Consider the following 19,016-nt stretch of genomic DNA (forward strand, 5'->3'; position numbering starts at 1 on the left):
ACACACCCTTCCTGTAGTGTAGCAGTACTGCAGCTGAGGTCTCACCAATGCTTTATAAAGTTGGAGCATAACCTCTCTGTTCTTGTAATCAAGTCTCAATTAATTTAGCTCTCTATTTAACTTGTTGAACATGTTACTTATTGATGTTTCTGCATTCAGGGATGTTTGAATTTGCATAGCAAGTTCTCTCTGTTGACTTCCTCAGACCAAATGCTCATTCTGAGTTGGATTCGCTCATTTTTTGTGCCCTAGTAGAGGCTGCAGACCCTGAAGGGTATTCTAGATCCGGAATCACTCAGTGTTTCTAATGACATAAGATTTAGGAGCTTTATCTGTTCTCTTCCAGTTCCTTGTGCTGGAGAGGGCAGGAACAGGGAGATAATGGATCTGAATGCGTGGCTGAGTGAACTGGTGCAGGAAGCAAGGATTTACATTCTTGGACCACTGGGATCTGTTTTGGGGTAGGGATGAATTGTACAAAAGGGACGGGTTGCACCTTAATAGGCGGGGGACCAGCATTCTGGCAGACAAGTTTGCCACTGCAACACGGATGTGTTTAAACTAAGTAGTGGGGTGGGAGGGGATGAACTGGAAATATAAGGATGGAGTTAAAGGGAAAGTAAAAATAAGAAAAGTTAAAAACGAATCAATGGAGTAGAAAGCTCAAGAAGAGATCATACAGTATGGCCAAGTGAAATAGGAATTGATATGAAAGGAGAGGGGAGTACCAAATTAAAAGTATTATATACGAATGCACAAAGTATAAGGAATAAAATAGATGAGCTTGAGACTCAGTTGGAAATTGGCAAGTACGATGTTGTGGGAATAACTGAGACATGGCTTCAAGCAGACAGGGCCTAGGAAATGAATATTCAAGGATATACATCTTATCGAAAGGACAGACTGACTGGTAGAGGGGGTAGGGTGGCTCTGTTGGTGAGGAATGATATTCAGTCCCTTGCGAGGGGGGACATAGAATCTGGGGATGTAGAGTCAGTATGGATAGAACTGAGAAATTCTAAGAGCAGAAAGACCCTAATGGGAGTTACCTACAGGCCCCCAAACAGCAGTCTGGATGTAGGGTGTAAGTTGAATGAAGAGTTAAATTGGCACGTCGCAAAGGTAATGATACAGTTGTCATGGGGGATTTCAACATGCAGGTAGACTGGGAGAATCAGAATGGTACTGGACCCCAAGAAAGGGTTTGTGGAGTGCCTCCGAGATGGATTCTTAGAACAGCATGTACTGGAGCCTACCAGGGAGAAGGCAATTCTAGATTTAGTGTTGTGCAATGAATCAGATTTGATCAGGGACCTTGAGGTAAAGGAACCATTAGGAGGTAGTGACCATAATATGATATGTTTTAACCTACAATTTGAGAAGGAGAAGGGAAAATCGGATGTGTCAGTATTACAGTTGAACAAAGGGAACTATGGAGCTATGAGGGAGGAGCTGGCCAAAGTTCAATGGAACAATACCCTAGCAGGGAAGACAGTGGAACAAAAGTGGCAGGTATTTCTGGGAATAATGCAGAAGGTGCAGGATCGGTTCATTCCAAAGAGGAAGAAAGATCCTAAGGGGAGTAAGGGGCAGCCATGGCTGACGAGGGAAGTAAAGGGCAGTATAAAAATAAAAGAGAAGTATAACATAGCAAAGATGAGCGGGAAACCGGAGGGCAGGGAAGCTTTTAAAGAGCAACAGAAGATAACAAAAAAGGCAATACGCCAAGAAAAAAATGAAGTACGAAGGTAAACTAGCCAAGAATATAAAGGAGGATAGTAAAAGCTTCTTTAGGTATGTGAATAGCAAAAAAAAAATAGTTAAGACCAAAATTGGGCCATTGAAGACAGAAACGGGTGAATTTATTATGGGGAACAAGGAAATGGCAGATGGGTTGAACAGGTACTTTGGATCTGTCTTCACTAGGGAAGACACAAACAATCGCCCAGATGTAATAGTGGTTAAAGGAACTATTGTAAAGGTTGAACTGAAGGAAATTTATATTAGGCAAGAAAAGGTATTGGATAGACTGTTGAGTCTGAAGGCTGATAAGTCCCCTGGACCTGATGGTCTGCATCCCAGGGTACTTAAAGAGGTGGCTCTAGAAATCGTGGATGCATTGGTAATCATTTTCCAATGTTCTATAGATTCAGGAACAGTTCCTGCTGATTGGAGGGTGGCTAATGTTGTCCCACTTTTCAAGAAAAGAGGGAGAGAGAAAACAGGGAATTATAGACTGGTTAGCCTGACGTCAGTGGTAGGAAAGATGCTGGAGTCAATTATAAAAGAGGAAATTACGACACATTTGGATAGCAGTAGAAGGATCAGTCTGAGTCAGCATGGGTTTATGAAGGGAAAATCATGCTTGACTAATCTTCTGGAGTTTTTTGAGCATGTAACTATGAAAATGGACAAGGGAGAGCCAGTGGATATAGTGTACCTGGACTTCCAGAAAGCTTTTGATAAAGTCCCACATAGGAGATTAGTGGGCAAAATTAGGGCACATGGTATTGGGGCAAAGTACTGACATGGATTGAAAATTGGCTGGCTGACAGGAAACAAAGAGTAGTGATTAACGGGTCCTTTTCGGAATGGCAGGCTATGACCAGTGGGGTACCGCAAGGTTTGGTGCTGGGACCGCAGCTGTTTACAATATACATTAATGATTTAGATGAAGGGATTAAAAGTAACATTAGCAAATTTGCTGATGACATAAAACTGGGTGGCAGTGTGAAATGTCTGGAGGATGTTATGAGAATGCAGGGTGACGTGGACAGGTTGGGTGAGTGGGCAAATGTATGGCAGATGCAGTTTAATGTGGATAAATGTGAGGTTATCCACTTTGGTGGCAAGAACAGGAAGGCAGATTACTATCTAAATGGAATCAAGTTAGGAAAAGGGGAAGTACAATGAGATCTAGGTGTGCTTGTACATCAGTCAATGAAAGCAAGCATGCAGGTACAGCAGGCAGTGAAGAAAGCTAATGGCATGCTGGCTTTTATTACAAGAGGAATTGAGTATAGGAGTAAAGAGGTCCTTCTGCAGCCATACAGGGCCCTGGTGAGACCCCACCTGGAGTATTGCGTGCAGTTTTGGTCTCCAAATTTGAGGAAGGACATTCTTTCTATTGAGGGAGTGCAGTGTAGGTTCACAAGGTTAATTCCCGGAATGGCGGGACTGTCATATGTTGAAAGATTGGAGCGACTGGGGTTGTATACATTGGAATTTAGAAGGATGAGAGGGGATTTATATGGAACATATAAGATTATTAAGGGATTGGACACACTGGAAGCAGGAAGCATGTTCCCGCTGATGGGTGAGTCCAGAACTAGAGGCCACAGTTTAAGAATAAGGGGTAGGCCATTTAGAACAGAGATACGGAAAAACTTTCTCACCCAGAGAGTGGTGGATATGTGGAATGCTCTGCCCCAGAAGGCAGTGGAGGCCAAGTCTCTGGATGCATTCAAGAGGGAGTTAGATAGAGCTCTTATAGATAGCGGGGTCAAGGGATATGGGGAGAGGGCAGGAATGGGATACTGATAGTGTATGATCAGCCATGATCACAGTGAATGGCGGCGCTGGCTAGAAGGGCCGAATGGCCTACTCCTGCACCTACTGTCTATTGTCTATTGTCTTTTCTGACTTCATACCACATTTTCATTCTGATAAAGACTTTTGATTTTGCTCATTTCAGCCTTTGATGTTCCACGAGATTGCCATCTAATCAGGCTCACACAAAAATTCCCATCTCTTTTCATTAGCTCTATGCAATAAATCTCATGGGGTTAGATGATTTATATGGGCAAATGGACATCTCCTGCAAGAAATATATGGCCTGTTAAGCAAACCCTTTCTCATCTTTTGGAATGATATTCTTCTCAACAAAAACCCACAGTACAAAATAAACATGATGTTACCTATTTATTACAAAATAAAAAATCAGTGGCAATATATGATGAATGTTATCAGAATTACTTATTGTGTTTCATTTGATTATACCTCCCAACACTCTTTGGCACAGTTCCAGTCAAATTTGTACACTATGTCCAACTGGAGAAAGTACCAAATGTCAGAATGGGAAATGTTGGCATTAAAATGTTTGCAGTGAGGAAAATGCATGTAACTCTAGAATGTCCTCTTTCATTCTGCAAGTTTAGAGGGATAAGTTTAGAGTTGCTCTTTGACTTGTCAACCCACTAGACAACTGTATTTAAAGGCTGTATAACTAAGTTTCCTGATATTTGAATACTTGAACATTGTGAAAGGTTTTTAAATCTTCACCAGCAGCTTTGGTAAGTCAAAATGATTGCCAAGCGAATATAAAAAATGGTAGGGTACAGGCCTTTTTGAAGTCTGTTTCTTCTGTCTGTTATGTATTAGAAATGCCGTAATGTTGGTTTACATCTCATCCCACGATCTTATGAAAAATCCACCCAGTACATTATGCAACTTAAAAGAACAAGAAATGCTGGCAGAACTCAGCAGGCCAGACAGCATTTATGGGAGGAGGTAATAACGACGTTTTGGGCTGAAACCCTTCATCAGGAGTGAGGTAACATGGGATGGTCGAGGGGGGATAAGAAGTGGGGGGAGGGATAAAGTAGAGAGCTGGGAAGTGATAGGCTGGAGGGAAATGGGCTGGGGGAAGGAAGGCCATTTATACATTGGTGAGACCCGCCGCAGACTGGGAGATCGTTTCGCCGAACACCGGCGCTCGGTCCACAGCGGGATCTCCCTGTGGCCATGCACTTCAATTCCACAGACCACTTCCACTCCGACATGTCTGTCCATGGCCTCCTCTACTGTCAAGATGAGGCCACACACAGGTCGATGGAACAATACCTTATCTCCCGCCGAGGTAGTATCCTTCCTGCCGGCATGAACATCCAACTCACTGACCTCCGTTGATACCCCTGCCCCCCAACCTTACCCCCACCCTATCTATTATTTTAGTCTGTTTCTCTTTCTCTCTCTTTCCCCCCTCACTATAATCTCTCCCTCCAGCCCTACCTTTCTTTCTCTTTTATTTCCCAAAATTCTACACATTCCCCCAGCCCATTTCTCTCCAGCCTATCACTTCCTCGCTCTCTACTTTATCCCTCCCCACACTTCTTATCCCCCCTCGACCATCCCATGTTACTTCACTCCTGATGAAGGGTTTCGGCCTGAAACGTCGTCACTACCTCCTCCCATAGATGCTGTCTGGCCTGCTGAGTTCTGCCAGCATTTTGTGTTTTTTTATTTATTTCCAGCATCTGCAGATTCACTCGTATTATGTTATGCAACTTGCCTGTTTTTGGGGTGTGATTGCCTGTTAAGTCTATTTGGTGTAACAGGGTCATTTCAGCAAGTTGTGTGCTCCATGGCTTACATCTGCCATACTCAGGAAACCTGAAGGGGATATGACTGGATTAGGAAATTGAATGTAACTTAGTATTTGAAGTTCTGAAGCACTTGAAAGAGCAAACTGGTTGCTTTTCAATGGAGCAAGCATCCTTGCTAGATCTCAGTATCTGAAAAAATTCAGCAGTACAAAAGGCATTTCATTCTACAGAGAGATATAGAATTTGTGCTTCAGAAAATACAACAGCTGTGATCTGGGAGTAAGTATTGAAGTATTTTGAGCTAAACTGAATGATGCGGGAGGAAGACAGGAGATTGATACTTTAATGACCTGACCTTAAGCTATTACCCGATAGAAGCTGAAGTGTTATTAAATGACGTACCAATTCAGGCCTGTTACCTTCCATTAGTCTATTGAACTAAGCATTCAATAAAACTATAATTATCATATCTCTTCACATTGACTCAGAGTAATGTCAATGACTCAGTGTAGAACTGTACCTGCCTTCCTCTTGAGTGATTCATTCACTCACACCTTCTTGTCTCCCACGTGATGATGTAGGCATATTATTTATACTCAATGCAGATTATATGCTAACACTTTGGATATCATTATTTATCTTTGTGACAACTAACAACCTTTCCCTCAATGTCAGGAAGGAATGCAGTGTACACACTTCTGTTTACTTCAACAGTGCTAAAATCAAAAAGGTTGAGAGCTTGAAGTTCCTAGGAGTGACCATCTTCAATAGCCTGTCCTGGTTCAACCATGTTAATGTTGAAACCAAGAAAGTTCACTGGTGCCTCCACTTCCTCAGGGGACTAAGGAAATTTGGCATGTCGCCTGTGACCCTGAAATTTGATCAATCCACCGTAGGAAGCATCCTATCCAGATGCATCACAGGTTGGTATGGCAACTGATCTGCCTGTGAAGCCAAGAAACTGCAGAGAGTTTTGCACATAGCTTACCACATCACAGAAACCACTCTCTTCTCCATAGACTCTGTCACTGCCTTGATAAAGCAGCCCACATATTCAAAGACCCTGCCTGGTCATACATTTCCTCCCTTCCATTGGACAAAAGGTACAAAAGCCTGAAAACACACCATCCTGGCTCAAGAACAGTGTGACAGCTCTATCTCACTGTTATAAGACTATAGAATGGTTCCCTGGTATGAGATGATGGTCTCTTCACTGCAATCTACTCCACTCTGACCTTATACCTTTTCGTCTTCCTGTAGTGCACTTTCTCTGTAAACTCTATTCTGCTGATATTATTGTTTTACCTTGTACTACCTCAATGAACTGTTGTAATGAATTAATCAATATAAATGATATTCAAGATAAATTTTTCATTGTACCTTGGTACATGCGACAATAATAAACCAATTTACCAGTTTACTGCTTGTGCTTTATCAACAAAATTGCTTGTAGATGATAAGTAAGAGAACTAGATTCAGGCCAGATTTTTTAAGCTCCTTCTTGTCATTCTCATCATGTGCTCCATTCAGTGGAGTATATTCTGAAGCACTTTACTATATCAGCCTTTCTGTTGTAAACTAGGTATGATTGCTGGAAATTACATTGCAATTTAGTGACTCTCTGCAAATGAAGCAGGTCCTATTTGTATGCAACAAAACTGAAGCAACATTCAGGAAGGAAATGATAAGTGGCAAGTAGCTGTTGTACCACTGATGATGCCAGGCAAATAGCACCAGCTCTAACAAACTAAAGTTTAGCAATCAATCCTTCAAATTCAATTTCATTACTATTACCTGAGGCCACCAGAAATTCAACTAAAGCACATTGGGGGCAAGAGCAGAAAAGAGATTCAGTACCATGCAGAGACCAATACATCTCCAACAGCTTCATGATGAAAGGTTGATGTCCTCAACTCACCTGACTTTCTGCAGTTCCACCTACACAAAACATCAAATCATCAGATCCATTCAGGAAATTTAAAATGAAATTCATTTGATTAGCATCCATCCACCAGCCCAAAACATTCATTCCCTTTGCCGCACCAGTTGCAATGTGTAAATTATGTAAAACATAGTGCATTTACTTAGCAAGCACCCCCTAAATTTGCAAATCTGCAGTCAAGACAAAAATGGACATCAGGTTCACAGGAAAAACACTTCCTGCAAGTTGCCTTCCAAGTCACACACCATTCTGATCTTGAAATATATCACTTGACTTGTCACTGGATCTAAATTTGGATTCCCTTCCCAACTGCACCAAGTGGTGAATTCCTCTTGAATTTTTAATGATGTCTAGAAAGATTTAAAAAATCTATATATTGCATTGAATTGCTGCTACTAAGCTAACAAATTTCATGTCACATGCTGATGATAATAAACCTGATTCAGATTCTGAAATTTTATGCTGTATTATATAGATTCACTTTGGTCTATCTTAGAATACACCTTCACTCTCTCAGTTCCAAATCATCTAATTAATTTGGACATCTGGAATCCAATACTCGGAGCTTTGACTGAAACATTAGCTTTTTTTCCAACTTAGTAGCTATGGAATTGACCGGAAAGAACCACTGAATTTTCAAGGTCTCCTTGATGCGATTAAATCTGTGAGCAAAGGACTTGATGAGGCTGTGCTCCACAGCAGTTCACAGCTGCAAGGGATATAAATTCTAATGCTCTCTCTTTCTTAGAACAGGAATAAATTTGGACTGACCCATGACAACATAGTGAACAGAAAGTAACAGACCCAGACTGATCACCATTACAGGTCAAATAAAGCCTATAGCTGACAAAGACAGCAACATGTTATTGAAGATAACGAGGCTTGTTTCCCAAGTGTTTTAAAATGTATTTATTTATCTACCTATTTAACTATACATTTATCGATTTATTTAATAGTTATTTATTCAGATACTGGGCAGAATAGGCCCTTTGAGCCATGCCATCCAACAAACCCCGGTATAACACTGGCTTAATCACGGAACAATTTACAATGACCAATTAATCCGCCAACCACTACATCTTTGGACTGTGGGGGGAAACCGGAGGAAGCCCATGTGGTCACAGGGAGAATGTAAAAACTCCTTTGTTTACTGAAGCAAATAATTTCATCAGAGTCCCGAAAGATGACTCATCACCTGCCAGGAATACATGTTTAGAGAAAATGAATGCAAGACTAAACAACTCATTAAGTATTTTCAATCATACCAAGGGCTCCCTCAAGAATAGCTCTTCTACTGGTATTCTTCCAGATAGCTCAAAAAATCTTTTTATTTTCTTTTACACCTGTTTTTCACCTTAAGTGTGTTTCTAGGACTGTTAGAGCCTGTGATATACAGCTTGGAGACTGATGGAGTGATCCAGTACATGGCTGTTTCCGAGAAGATTCCAGCAAGTGTACACACACTCGGTCCACCTTGATGTGAATAAACTTTGAGATGGGACATGAGCCAAATTCAACTCCATTTCAATGATGTTTAACTCCATTAATCGCTGATTTATGTGTGGAGGCAGACTGAGACATCAGGGTAATTATGGAAAGCGAGCAAGAGTTCAGCGCTGACTGCCTTACTTTTGATCTCCGTCAGAGGAGTCTGTGAGTGGCCTGTTGCTGTGTGGCTCACTGTGGCCTCTCTGTTTTGTGCAGTGTTGCTCTCTCTCAGTGAGTGTCGGAGGATGGTATCGTAGTTCTGTATTAATGGATTGGACTGTTGTGTTTATAGATTTCAGACTTATGGTTTTCATATTCTGTGTTTTTTATAACCTCTTCCTTCTCTGTTTTGTTCCATGAGGGGAGGGAGTTTGGGGGTTGTTGTTAATTTTTTATTGTGCAATGTGTTTGGGAGGGGGTCGATGTTCCTGTTCCTTTTTGTGCAAAGGGAGGGGTTTTGGGGGTCGATGATACTTTTTTTTGTGTGTGTGGGCATGGGGATTAATGTTCCTCGCTGAATGAGCTTCATATTCTTTCATTGTTTCGTGATTATCTGGCGAAGACAAATTTCAGAGTTGTTTATGGATACAAGCTTTAAATAAACCTTTGAACCTTTGAACCTTTTTTGGGAGTTCCATTACTCAAAATCTCCACAAGAAGGATTCCCAGCAAGGCAAAAAAAAATGCAAATGCAAATATAACAGATCCCTGGAGTCTTTGACCACTTTCTAAGGCCACTTTGTTAGATAATTCTAGAACGGAAGCTGTGAATAATATTTCAAATTAAATGTTTGATTCTTAAATATTTTCAATCAGTATAAATTTCACACCAATTCCAGGATGAAGCCTCTGGATGCCTTGAGATTAACCACATGTTTGGATGCTCCAAGCACATAACCCATCAAGATAAATGATGAGAGTGCCTGAAAATGAAAGCACTATTATAACTGGGCATAATGTAAGCAAAAATTGTATCATCCTTTGACATAAGCTTCAAATTTGCCAAGAAATTGCATGCAGCAGCACTCAGCCTGTGATTTCTAACCAAAGAAAGACAAAGGTAGCAAATTGGGGCGGGGCATAACACCAGATGCATTTGTCCTCCAATTTTTTTCCTGGAAATATGTTGCTATTCTTTCATTTGTTACTGGGTCTAAATCCTGAAGCTCTTTGAACAACAGCACATATACTTTCATCACTTAGACAGCAGCAGCCTATAAAAGCATGTTGGGTAATAAATGGTGGCCTTCACAGCAATACCCACTTCTTCTCAATGAATTTTAAAATAAATGAGCTGAACTCCCAGTAAGTGGAGCCATTTGTGATTCCTGTAGGTAATGGTATTGAGTAATGGAGCATGTGGGGTCACAAGTACAATCTGTAATCCACTAAAGCTTCAAAAAATCCTGCCACTTTAAAATTACACCACTCTTTCATTTAACTGCCAATTCTGCACTGAGCAAGAGATGAAATTATTTGCTTCAGTAAACAAGGTATCCATCACTAGCTTTATAAATCTATACACTGTAGATTACCAAATGGAGCTTATATGGTTAGTGACATTTTGAAATGATCCATTGGCATAAAAGCTGTGAGCTTTTGTGGTAATCGCAGTTGCTGGAGAGCTATGCCTGTGGGTGAGTATGGCTGCTGATTGCTTTCCAGCATGTAATACTACTTTTAAAGTAATAGCCAAAATACACAGAGGGGGTGTAAAGATCATGAAAGCACCAAAAAAACTGAAGAATCATACCAAAAATCAATAGAATTGAATCACAAAGCAGAGAAAATCACTTTAAGTATCATTGGTTGAGTATTTGTTCTTGTTGCTGAATGTTTGCTCAACATATGAAGTTAAGAGAAGGATTTGATGAGGTATAGAGCTCCAAGACTAGGATTAAGTCAATGAGGCATATTAATTATCAACAGCAGCTGCCTACTCAATATTCTTTTGACAGGCACTAATTGTGGGTCAGAGTCAGAATCAGAGTCAGGTTTAATATCATTGGCATATGTTGTGACATTTGTTGGTTTTGCAGCAGCATCGCATTGCAATACATAATAATAAGATTATAAATTATAATGTATATATAAATAAGAAAATCAAGTTAAATAAGTAGTGCAAAAAGAGAGGGAAAAGAAACTGAGATAGTGTTCATGGTTTCGTCGTCTATTCAGAAACATGATGGTGGAGGGGAAGAAGCTATTCCTGAAACATTGAGAGAGTGCCCTCCTTGATGATGGCCTATCCTAGGTGATGGACGTCCTTAATGATGGATGCCGTGTCTTTGAGCCATCACCTTTTTGAAAGTGTCCTGGATGTTGGGGAGGCTAGTGCCCATGATGGCTGAGTTTATAACCTTCTGCAGCTTCTTCCAATCCGGTGCAATAGCCCCTCCATACCAAATGGTGACGTTCTCCACAGAACATCTGTAAAGATTTGCGAGTGTTCTTGTTTACATGCCAGCTTTCCTCAGACTCCTAATGAAATATAGTCGCTGTTGCACCTTCTCTGTAATTGCACCAACATGTTGGGCCCAGGTTAGACCTGCAGAGATGCTGACGTTCAAGAATTTGAAACTGCTCATGCTTTCCACATCTGATCCCTCGATGACAACTGATGTATGTTCCCTTGACTTCCCTTCCTTGACCCACAATTAATTCCTAGGTCTTATTGATGTTGAATGCAAGGTTGTTGTTTCAGAGCCACTCAACCTCTGTTTCTCTCTGATCTATCTCTGTCTTGTATGCCTCCTCATCACTATATGGAACAGACGATAGTTTGTTTGTTGGCAGATTTAAAGATGGCATTTGAGCTGTGCTTAGCCACACAATCATGGGTGTAGAGAGAGTAGAGCAGTGGGCTAAGCACACACCCTTCAAGTGTGCCAGTGTTGATTGACAGCAAACAGGAGATATTATTTCTGTGATCCCCTGATAAGAAAGTCAGGATCCATTTGCAGAGGGGAATACTGAGGCCCACATCTTGGAGATTGTTGATTGGAACTGATTATGTTGAAACACTGAGCTGTAGTCAATATACAGCAGCCTAACATAGGTATTGCTATTGTCCAGGTGACCCACTGCTGTATGGAGAGCCAGTGAGATTGCATCTGCTGTAGACCTATTGTGGTGATAGGCAGATTGCAGTGGGACCAGGTACTTGCTTAGGCAGGTGTTGGTTCTAGCCATGACCAACTTCTCAAAGTCCTTCAGCACAGTGTACGTAAATGCCACTGGGCAATAGTCATTGGGGCAGCGCACCCTGCTCTTCTTGGGCACTGCTATGATTGTCACCCTTTTGAAGCAAGTGGGAACCCTCCGACTGCAGCAATGAGTTTGAAGGTGTCCTTGAACTTTCATGCCAATTGGTTGGGATGGGTTTTTAGATTCCATTGAGGTTCACCAACAGGGCCTGACACCTTGCATGGGTTCACTCACTTGAAAGATACTCTAACGTCAGCCTCCAAGACAGAAATCTCAGGGTCACCATATGCTGCTGGGATTTGCACAAGTGCAGTTTTATTCTCCCTTTCAAAATGGGCATAGAGGGCATTGAGCTCACCTGGGAGTGAAGCATCACAGCCATTCATGGTGTTAGGTTTTCCTCTGTAGGAAGTGATGATTTGCAAACCTTGCTAGAGCTGACATTCATTGGATTCCATCTCTAACCTCAGTCAGAATTGTTCCTTCACCATTAGAACAGCCTCCATAGGTTGTACCAGGACTTCTTTTATAGATCTGGATCACTGGTCTTGAATGCAAACAGACCTTGCTCTGCACAGATTATGAATCTCAAGGTTCATCCATGGCTTTTGGCTTGGGTATGTCTGGTATGTTTCCAAAGGCACACAGTCATCCACACAGGTCTTGATAAAGTTAGTGACAATTGTGGCATATTCCTATAGTCTCAAAAATGAGTTCTTGAATATTGCCAAGTCCACTGACTCAAAGCAGTCCTGTAACCGCTTCTCTGCCTCCTTTGACCATACTTTCTTGTCTTTAGATTACCTAGACATGGGGAGTAGAAGTACAACCAGGTATTTGGACATGCCAAAGTGTGGGCGTCGGCTGCATTGGTAAGTATTCTTGATGGTTGTATAAAAGCAGTCAGGTGTGTTGGATCCTCTGGCTCCACAGGAGATATGTTGGTGGTGGTTGTTCAAAGACTTGTTGAAATCTCCCACAATGCAGGGAAGGCATCAGGGTGCACTGTTTTATGACAGCTGATTGTGTTGCAAAGTTGATCTTAAAAGACTGAGCTGTACTACCTTTGCAGAGAATGGTGAAGTCATGGAGCTACAGTGCTGTATCTGAAATGGTGGGTGATAGCCATGCTTCCAGCAAGCAAAGTACACAGCCATCTCTGATGTCGCTCTGGTATAACATTCTTACTCTGAGGTCTTCAGTTTTATTTCCCAGAGACTGTACATTTCCCGGGAAGATAGTTGGATGTGGAAGTCTATGGACTCTGCATTTCAGTTGTATCTGTCGCTTGGCGCAGCATCTCTGTTTTGTTTACTTAAAGGGGAACTGTACTTGCGACCCGAGTCTGCCATCCAAGGTTTGTTGGTTTTGAGTATTGATAGATATTTTAAACATCTTAAAACAATGCTGCTTACTGATGTACCACAGCTGTGACTAAGAATTTCAGCTGTAGTTGTTCTAAATGGGAATATTTGTGATTCCCATTGGAGTTGCTTGAAAACAGTTGGCACTTAATTGTGTCATCTTACTGGAAGTGGTAGAATTGTAAAGTTAGTGTAGCACTAGACTGCATTACCAGTAAATGGCAAGTTCACCGTAATCACCGACTTTGATACATTGATCTTGTCAACTCTGAGCAGTGTGATATCTACTGTTCTATATAGGATGTCAAAGATACCCTCTACTGAAAGAGAGCTGTAAGTGTGTCTAGCATCAGACAAGATGCAGAGTGCAGGGAACTCTGTGGTGCAGGTTCATAGCAAATGCTTGCACATTTCTTCAAATAACGCATCAGCTCAGAGATACTGTTCAGTAGGAGAGATTCCAATGGCTCAATGTCCAGCTGAGATACATAATGTCAAGTACGCTGACTCCAGTCATTGTGCCGTTATTCTAGGACATCAATATACCCTCTACAATTGATCCATAATAACACAATGGCATAGTGATTAGCACAACTCTTCACTGTCTCAGTGACCTGGGTTCAATTCCCACTGCTGCCTGTATGGAGCTTGTACTTTCTTCCCGTGACCGTATGGATTTCCTCTGGGTGCTCTGGTTTCCTCTTACAGGCCATAGATATACTGGCTGATATGGTAATTGGACATTGTAAATTGTCCCGTGATTAGGCCAGGGTTAAATCAGCACGGTTCAAAGTGCCAAAAGGGCCTACGTCGCGCTTCATCTCAATAAATAAATAAATCAGAGGAAGAGTAAGGTGTACCGATAACATGTATCAATTCATTACATGGACAGAGACATGGCAAATGGAATTTAATACTCAAGATTTTGAGTTGATGTATTTTGCAATCCCAATGAGGCTAGAACAGACAAAATAACTAGTAAGATCTGAGGAATTATTGAGGATAGAGGTGTTCAAGTTCAAAGATCTCCAAAGGTAGTAATGCAGCTGGATAAGGGGTTAACACCTCCATTAGTCAGGCATCAGATAAAGGAGCAGAAAAGTTCTTCCCTATTAGTTAGGTCAATGTGTGTGCAGTGCTTTGCCACACTATGGGAAGGGGGTGCAGAGGAAATTCATAGTACTTGTGATGGAACATTTCCGTTATAAGGATGGACTGAATTCACTGGACTTGTTTTCTTTGACCAAGCAAAGGCTGGGCGAAGACTGACTGGGGTATGCAAAATTATTCCAGACATAGTGTAGATAGGGAGAAACACTTTCACTTTGTAGTTGTGTTTATGACAAGAGGGCATATGTTGAAGTTAAAGGGCTACAGATTGAGAAGAGTTTTGAGGACTTTTTTTTTTAACCCAGAGGATGGTTGAAATTTGGAAAGGCACTTATTTGAAGGGGTGACAGAGACAGGCATTAACACAACACTTAACAAGTACAGTATATAGATGAGCACATGAAGTGTCAATATATGTAAGGCTATTGACTGGATTCTGGAAAATAGGATTAATATAGATAGTTACTAGATCAGCAGCATGGACAATGTGACTGAAGGGCTTGCTTTTGTGTTGTATAACTTGATAACCCATCCTGATTGATAAAATTTGTTACTAAACAAGTAAAAGCTGTTGAACTGTGTCTAAAGAGATTAACATAAGTGATTGGATGTAGCATTTCAAAATGCACTTTCTGACAACAAGATCATTGAACTTCTTAACACAATAGCATCCCACTCCCTGTGAATTGAATTGCAATTGCAGCTTGCTTCTCTGACATTTAGAGAGTTTATTGGACAGCCTCCTAAATACTGTGCAATGTCAATTTTCTCCTCTTCTCTAGTTTCAGCACAGAAGCATTCAATTTCTCTGTCACTTGTATCATTCTTGACCATTCTCTGGTCAGACTGAATTCCAGTGTATCAACCACAATATACGTCCTTTTTATAAATTGCAGGTTGGTTTTCCTTGCCACCAGTCAATTAAAATATTAGCAACTGCAAAGCCATGTATGTTAGCACTCAAAGTTTAAGCTAGCTGCTGAATGGATTCAGCAATTACAGAAATTATAGGACAATTCACGATTAATGTGTTACACACATAGGAAGAAATGAGAACAGATTAGTTGATCAAATCCAATCTTTGGCTTGATATTGGAGCCTATTCAATTTAGCCCCAAATGACTTCTTTTAGTTCTTCCAGAAATAGAAGGACCCCTGATACAGGAAATTCTTAATACTGCTTTTTATAAAAGTCTGATAGATCAACAACAACTACAAAAAAAAAATCACCTAAGTGGAAAATAATTAAGCAAAAAATATATAATTTAGGATTCTCTCAAAATATTCTTCTATTTCTGCAGATCTCAAGTCTTAACAAATGTTTATTGCATGCAGGCCGGTAAGTGAAAGTTTAACTCTAAAGAAAACAAATGCAGAACTTTAAGGAAGTCATTAATGTATCTTTTAAGGTCCAATTAGAGATTTTAAACTGGCAAGAATCATTCACATATGCCAGAAGGAAATGCCTTTGGAAAACTGTATTAGGTGCAAAAGGTTCAGAGAATCATTGGAACAGTATCCACTTAAACTTCCAATCATCTGTTCCCAATTTGCATTAATTAGTTTTGTGTGAAATCAAATGGAAAATTGGAACTCATAAGTGGGACAGGCCAAGGCGATTAGCAATATTTTCAGACATTTAGTTCTTTTTTGGTTGGGATTAGCCACCTGCCCCGAAGGTTATTGCTGCTCTTCCCACACTACCATTTGTTCCTTTCACATGAGTCACTCTATTACAAATCACCAAGATTACAGTACAAAAGGAGGCGATCAGATCATCTAGCTGTGCCAGCTCTGTTCATTTTTTCTCCTGAAGATTACGAATTGATTACACGGGCAGACAAGGACAAATGCAATTTAATTATGATTTTTTAAAAAATGAGATGATGCATTTTGGGGTAGAGGTACTGAGAATGCTATGGTTGAACCTGCCTTCAGTACCACCAACAAGGCATTCTAGCTCCTGAAAAATCACCATGTAAACTGATTTTCTTCATGTTGCTTTTAGTTCTTTTGTCAACCACCTGTCCATTCTGTGTTCTCTGAGTTTTGATTCACAAATATGAATGATGTCTCTCTGTCTACCCTCACCAGACTACAAAGAACATTAAATACATCCAATAGATCTCTTTTCGTATTCCTCTGCTCCAAGGAAAAGTCTAGTTTCCCAAGTTCAAGTTTATTGTCATTGAAATGTAATGTATAAAGCTAAATGAAACATTTCTCTAAGACCAAGGTGCAAAACCCAGTATATACATTCAATGGCCACTTTATTAGGTACGCCTGTACCCCTGCTCACTAATACAAATATCTAATCAGCCAAATTTGTGGCAGCAACTCAATGCATAAATGCACACAGACATGGTCAAGAGGTCCAGTTGTTGTTCACACCAGACATCAGAATGGGGATGAAATGTGATCTAAGTGAATTTGACTGCAGAAAGGTTGTTGGTACCAGTTGAGGTGATTTGTGAATCTCAGAAACTCTGATCTCCTGGGATTTTCATGTACAATAATTTCTGGTGTTTATAGAAAGTGGTGTGAGAAACAAACAAAAAAATCCAGTGAGTGGCAGTTCTGTGGGTGAAAATGCCTGGTTAATGAGGGAGGTCAGGGTAGAATGGTCAGACTGGTTCAAGCTGACTGGAAGGCAACAGTAACTCAAATAACCATGCACTACAACAGTGGTGTGTAGAAGAGCATCTCTGAACACACAACAAATGCATTAAACCCGGTCAGAGAAATCAAAGGAAAGGAAATCTCAAGGTTATTTTTTTTTTCTTTACCTTATTTATATCTGCTTAACCAGGACAGAAGAGCTGCCAGGCAGCAGAGCAGAATGCTGGGAAGGCCGGGAGTCCTCCAGGGTCCCTGACGACTATAAATCTGAGAAGTGCATCCAGCTGCAGCTTCTAACAGTCCGTTAGAAGTTGGAGCTGGAACTGGATGAACTCCAGATCATTTGGGAGGTTATGGAGAGGGGGGTGATAGATAGGACATGCAGAGAGGTAGTTTCACCTGAGGTGCAGAACACAAGAAACCGGGTGATAGTCAGGAAAGGGAAAGGGGTTAAGGAGCCAGTCCAGGGTACCCCTGTGGCCATCCCCCTCAACAATAGGTATATCTCTTTGGGTACTGTCAGGAGAGATGACCTAATAGAGGGGAGGCCCAGTGGTTGGTTCTTTGGCACTGAGCTTGCCTCTATGACTCGGAAGAGAAGACCATAAGACATAGGAGCAGAATTAGGCCGTTCAGTCCATTGAGTCCACTCCTCTATTTCATCATGGCTGATCCCAGATCGCATTCAACTCCATACATCTGCCCTCTCACGATGTACCTTGATGCCACGACCAATCAGATGTCTATCAACTTCCGGTTTGAATATATTCACGGACTTGCCCTCTACTGCGGTCTGTGGCAGAGCATTCCACAGATTCACCACTCTTTGGCTAAAAAATTCCTCCTTACTTCTGTTCTAAAAAGTCGCCCCTCAAATTTGAGGCTGTGCCCTCTAGTTCTGGATACCACCACCAGAGGAAAATCCTCTCCACATCCGTTTTAACTATTCCTTTCAACATTTGGTAGGTTTCAATGAGATTCCCCACATTCTTTTAAATTCTAGTGAGTACAGGCCCACAGTTGCCAAACACACCTCATATGTTAACCCCTTCATTCCCAGAATCATCTTCATGAACCTTCTCTGGACTCACTGGCAGATAATAGACAACACATCCTTTCTGAGACAAGGGCCCAAAACTGTAGACAATGCTCCAAGTATTATTAATAGTGAAGGGGGAAGAAGAGGCATGCTGTGGTGATAGGGGATTTGTTAGTTAGGGGAACAGACAGGGAGGTGAGAAGGATATTCCTGAAGGGTATATTGTCCCCTTGGTGCCAAGGTCTGGGATATCTCAGATGAGTCATCAGCATTTTTAAGTGGGAGGGTGAACAGCCAGAATTCATGGTCTGTGTAGATACCAATGACATGGGTAGGACAAGTGACAAGGTTCTGCATAATGAGCTCAGGGCATTAGGTGCTAAGTTAAAGGGCAGAAACTTCAGTGTTGGGATCGCAGGAATGCTGTCCATGCCACATGCTAGTGAAGCCAGATTTAGGGAGATTATACAGTTTAATCAGTCTTCACAGTGGAAGACCTCTGCAGTACACCGGACATTCAAGTGTGTCAGGGAAGTGAAGTTTCTGCAGAGAAAATTATGACTGAGAAGGTGCTCAGGAAGCTTAATGGTCTGAGGGTGGATAAATCTCCTGGACCTGATGGAATGCACCCTTGGGTTCTGAAGGAAGTAGCTGGAGAGATTGCAGAGGTGTTAACGATGATCTTTCAAGAATCCATTGATTCTGACATTGTACTGGATGACTGGAAAATTGCAAATGTTACTCCACTATTTAAGAAGGGTGGGAGGCAGCAGAAAGAAAACAATAGACCTGTTAGCCTGACATTAATTGTTGGGAAGATGTTGGAATTGATTGTTAGGAAGGAGATTATGGTGTACCTGGAGGCACATGAAAAGATAGGCCAAAGACAGCATGGTTTCCTGAAAGGAAGATCCTGCCTGACA

Source organism: Hypanus sabinus, chromosome 2, assembly GCF_030144855.1.
Source record: "Hypanus sabinus isolate sHypSab1 chromosome 2, sHypSab1.hap1, whole genome shotgun sequence".
In the NCBI taxonomy this organism is placed as follows: domain Eukaryota; kingdom Metazoa; phylum Chordata; class Chondrichthyes; order Myliobatiformes; family Dasyatidae; genus Hypanus; species Hypanus sabinus.